This window comes from Magnolia sinica, chromosome 11 (genome assembly GCF_029962835.1).
Source record: "Magnolia sinica isolate HGM2019 chromosome 11, MsV1, whole genome shotgun sequence".
Taxonomy (NCBI): domain Eukaryota; kingdom Viridiplantae; phylum Streptophyta; class Magnoliopsida; order Magnoliales; family Magnoliaceae; genus Magnolia; species Magnolia sinica.
This window is the reverse complement of record NC_080583.1, coordinates 74,400,421-74,405,811: the sequence shown is the minus strand read 5'-3', so window position 1 is coordinate 74,405,811 and position 5,391 is coordinate 74,400,421. Positions and strand designations below refer to the sequence as shown.

The following is a 5,391-nucleotide window of genomic DNA, read 5'->3' as shown; positions in this document are numbered from 1 at the left end:
TTATGCTCAATGAGAGTAGATATGAGCATACTCTCCTGTTCTTTCTCCAGGTGGACAGAGATCACCACCGGGTATGTCTCATCTTGACCTAAATAGGCATATTTCAAATCAGAGGGCAAAGGTTTTAGGTCAAGCTTCGACGGCTTGAGGTTAGACGGTAGAGGCACTACATCGGTTTGTGGCAATTCTTCAAATTGTGGCCTCCACCGATTAACTTCAAGTACCAGTGCAGTATCAAGCAAGGCGCACGTCTCCCTAATCATGTCATCATCAAAATTATGGGAGTGGGCCAGGCACGTCTCCAGATGGTCGGAGGATAAGGTCAGAGGTGTCGTATCTTCCACGAAAGAGTCAATCATGTTAATGTCGTGGAAATCGTCATCATCCTCTGAGTTGCTGCCGTTATGGAAAAAAATGTTTGACTCCAATGTCAAATTTCCAAAAGACATAGTCATGACACCATTCCTGCAATTGATAGTTGCATTTGAAGTGACAAGGAATGGGCGACCAAGAATGACGGGAATCTGAGTGCTCATGTTACTAATGAGCTCGGTATCTAGGATGATAAAATCTACAGGATAGTAAAATCTATCAACCCGAGCCAACATATCCTTAATTATCCCTCTTGGTATACGAATAGAGCAATCAACAAGTTGTAGTGTGGTTAGGGTGGGTTTTAATTCACCCAAACCTAATTGTTTGTATACTAAGTAGGGAGTTAGATTGATGCTTGCTCCTAAGTCAAGAAGTGTGTGCTCAATTTGATAATTTCCGATTACACATGATATGGTTGGGCTACCGGAATCTTTGAATTTTTATGGCACATCTTTCTTTAGGATGACACTCACTTTCTCAGTCAAGAAGATTTTCTTTTGAATATTCTGCCGTCTTTTGGTCATACATAAGTCTTTCAGGAATTTGGCATATAATGGTATTTGTTTTATGATATCAAGTAGAGGAATGTTGACCTTCACTTGTTTCAACACCTCTAGGATATCCTGAGAGTTAGAGAGAGGTTTTGGTGAAACCAACCGTTGGGGGAATGGAGCAACTGGCTTCTCTAGAAGTTCCGGTTCTACTTTTTGAGGGGCATCACTGGATCCATCATTGTTGTCCTCTTTTGGTTCTTGAGGCTTTTCGGGCCTAACCGGAAGAGTTTTATCAATGATCTTCCCACTCCTAAGAGTGGTGATGGATTTAGCATGCCCCATTTGATTTGAAGAGTTGGGATCATTAATCTCGTATTGTGGTTTAGGATTGGGGAGAGGTTGTGCAGGAAGCATCCCCTTTTCTATAACCGTCATACGAGAATCTATCTTTTGCATAAAATCTGTGATTCCCCGCATTGCCTGAGCCAGCTCTTGTATGGGATTTTGAACCGGTTCCTCTTGAGGTTTCACTTGATTTGGATTTTGATTGAAGAAACCCGGAGGAGTCGCCGTTTGTCCATTCCTCCAACTAAAGTTTGGATGATTTTTCCAGCCAGGATTGTATGTGTTGGAGTTAGGTCCAGTAAAAGGTCTTTGATAGTTATTTACGGCATTGGCTTGTTCATTCAACACTCCTCGAAAGGCAGGTATTGTAGGACAGTTTTCAGTTGTGTGAATGTTGCAATCACAGATGCCGCAAACAATTTCATTGACCTTATCCTTCTTTCCTTCCATGGCCTCAACTTTCCTTATGAGCGTAGTCACTTTACACTTGAGATCATCCTCTTCTTTCAAGAGGTATAATCCACCTTTCTCCTTTGATTGAGTTGGCCTAGACGTGGTGTTCGACTTTGGGTAATAGTCCCAAGATTGTGTTTTTTCAGCCAAACTGTCGAGGTAGTCCCATACCTCGTCGATATCTTTATTAATGAACTCTCCATTACACATTGTCTCGACCATTTGGCGCATGGAAGATGTCAGTCCATCATAGAAAAAATTTGTAATGCGCCACGTTTCAAATCCGTGTTGTGGGCATGAACTGACCAAATCTTTGAACCTTTCCCAACATTGAAAGAATGTTTCATCTTCCTTTTGGGCAAAGTTCATGATCGCTTTTCTGAGGGTAATCGTTTTATGATGTGGGAAGAATTTTTTTATGAATTCCCTCTGCATATCGTTCCATGTGCCAATGGATCTAGGACGCAGTGAATGTAACCACGTCTTAGCTTTCTCTTTTAAGGAAAAAGGAAAGAGTTTCAGCCTAATTGTATCTTCAGATACATTAGGAAAACATAATGTAGCTATTATTTCATCGAACTCTTTCAAATGTAAATATGGACTTTCAGATTCAAGTCCATGGAATTTGGGAAGGAGTTGGATAACTCCTGGCTTGATGTCCATTTGTCCTGTGTTTTCAGGAAAAATCATGCATGAGGGCGTACTCACTCCCGCCGGTTGTAGAAAATCTCGTAAAGTACGAGGCGGGGGTGCCTGTTGCACCTCATTCTCATCATGGTTATCCTCCACCCTGGGTGGAAGTAGAGGAGGTTGGTCTTCAGCCATAACCTCAGTTAACTCAGGGGATTTCGAGCGGTGTCTAATCCTGCGATGGATAGTCAACCCCTCAACCACTCCTCCTTCAGTCAAGAGACGTCGAGTGTCGTCACGGGCCCACTTGGGCATGAAACACTCGCAGCCCTCAATTCAAAGCCTAATCCTGAAGAAGGAAAAAAAAGAAAATCTAAAACGAAAGAGAGGGAGAATTGGAAAGGAATTACCAAATTGAAGCCCCTAAGTTAAGGACCTGCAAAATAAAACAAAAATAAGTTAGATTCTATAAAGGAGAGAAACGATACTTTAAAAGAAAAATAACAGTAAATTAATTTCTAAAAGAAAGTATTCTTTAAAGAAAAACGGAAATTTCTAAAGTAAACTAGGAAAGCCTAAACTAAAAAGTAAATTACTACAAGAAAATTGAAAAATAGAGAGTAGGGAAGGAGTGTACCAAAATAGAGATTTCTATCTTAAAGGCCTAAAAAAATAAGAAGGTTAGTTTCTAAACAAAAATCCTAAAAATAAATTAAGAAACAGAATTAGATTCAAAAAGTGTTAGAATTAGAAAGTTAATAGAACCAAAATAGAAAGTCAATTTCTAAATAACCTAAATTCTAAAATTAAACTATTTCCTACAGAACAGAGGATACTAGAATTAGAAAGTGTCTAAAATCTAAACCCTAATTCTATAAAAAGAAAAAGTAGAGAATTTAGGAAAGAATTACCAATTTAGAGATTTTATGTCAGGATCCTACAAAACAGGAAACAAGTTAGTTCTAAAAATCAAATAGAAATAAAAATCTAAAACTAAAGTTAATAAAATCCTAATCTTATCCTAATTCTAAAACTAATTAATTTCAGAAAAAACGTAACCGTCAGTCCCCAGCAACGGCGCTAAAAACTTGTTCACTCCCCAAGTATAGGGTTGTGATGTAGTAATAAACTCGGTAAGACCGAGGTCGAATCCACAGGGACTGATACCTGTACGTTATCTGAAACCAAGTAGAACTAGAACTAGACTAAGATGTGATCTAAACCAAATAGAAATTAGGGAATAATTGTGGAAGAATTATCTAAGACTTTAAGTAATTCAAAGGAAGGAAAACTAGGGATTCAGAGGATCCACTCGTAGAGATCAGGGAGATCTTTTTCCTGCATCAAGAATCATGGAAATCAAACTGGACTTACTTGATCTGGTTTTTCAAGAGATGAAAGGTGTATGAATTAGAATGGATTCCATCACCAAACCTTGCCCAGGTGAGACAAAGCAAACAACACAATTAATCTAATTACCAATCAATCAACATGCCATGAAAGTTAGGAAGAGTACCGTCATCCGACCATGCCCATGAGACGATGGTGAACAATAGGGCTTCCTGACTTCATAAACATGAAAAGGAGAAAAGGAACATGCTCAAAGCTATCACAGACCCATTGTAATTTCAGTCACAATAGACCATTAAAAACTACAAACATTCCCTTAATAATTAAACCACAATCAAGTTCAATTCACGATTAAATAGTTAACCCAGCAATTAGAGTCTCCCATCTCACTACAAGCTTCACCTCTTAGCCCTAGCTAAGAGGTTTAGCCACTCATGATTGGGCTAAATTCAAAGCAAATAGGAAATAAAACGAGAAAGAAGAGAACAAGAAGGAAAGAAATAAATGAAAGGAAACGAAAGGGAAAAAAAACTAAAAAAAACTTCACGTTTTCTCCTCTTTCTTTCTTCCTTGCTCCTGCTCAAGAACCGATCCTCTTGCTCCCTGTCTCCAGCAGCAGAGAAACCAGCGGTGTACTCCACATGCAGCCTTCTGCTTTTCTCTCCCAGCCGTGCACAGCAGCAGCAGCCCTCCCTGTTTCCACGTCTCCTTCACGTTTCTCTTGGCCTCCACGGCTCCTCCCAAACTTCCCCGATCCCCCTTTCAGCTTCCACTCTCCTCCTCCCTTATAGGCAGGTGCATATGGCCGTGGAGAGGCTGAGTCCGAGAAGGAATAGGTTGCGGAGGACGAATTTACGCAAGGTTGGAGCGTAGAGGCGTTTTGCAGCCAAGAAAACGGAAGGGAGAACTTCCACTTCCATCCCATTCTTTCCAAGCAGATGACGTCCCTTGGGAGATCTCTGGACGAGATACACGATGGATGGTTAGGATCAAGCCTCTGATCAACTGTGGTGGGCCAGAACCGCACGGAAAATCCGGGTTTTCCGGACGCAAAAACAGAGTAGCGTCATCTGACGCTGTGACAATGGCGGAGCCCACTTCACTGTTTTTCTGGGAAATCCAATCCGTCCGTTGGATTCAGGACAAAAAACTGTTCAAGAAGGGACGGTTTTGGTTAGATTTCAGTGTGGCCCACTTGCTGGTTCAGTCCACCGTCCATCTTCCGTTCGATCTTTTTTTTACATGAGTGTGCATGATGGGACGAATAGGACATCTAGGTGAGGGTTACGCCCCACCTATTGGTCGATTGGACGGTCCAGATTATCATAATACCAGATGGGTGGGGCCCACGATCAACGCCCGGAAACAACGTCGAAGACGCTGTTGCGTCTCTGATATTTTCGCGGAATTCATCGGTCAGCGCAAGGCTGACCGATATATATTCATGTGGTGCGCGACGGTTCCTTCCAAGCTGTGCACATGCACCGCTTGTGTGGGTCCTATGGTGATGTATACCAGAGATCCGATCCATCCAATCGTTGCTCCATCTTATCTTAACCGTGGGGACCAAATTTGAAGCGTATCCTGATAGCAGGCGGGCCCCATATAATGATTAAAGGAGCTGATCTGTCCGTTGGGCTACTTCCACAGTGATCCAGGAGCTGAAATTTCACGTGTACGGTTCATTTATGGTCCTCAGGCCACATATGGAGTTTCGAACTGATCAGATGGTGGGAACCCTATG

At 41.6% G+C, this 5,391-nt stretch overlaps 1 non-coding gene across 1 annotated transcript; it reads left to right on the top strand.

Moving 5' to 3' along the window:
- Positions 1–1,947: 1,947 nt before the first annotated feature.
- On the top strand, positions 1,948–2,054 carry LOC131219721 (small nucleolar RNA R71). The gene has a single exon (XR_009158366.1). It is a non-coding gene; the product is annotated as a small nucleolar RNA R71 (small nucleolar RNA).
- Positions 2,055–5,391: the final 3,337 nt, after the last annotated feature.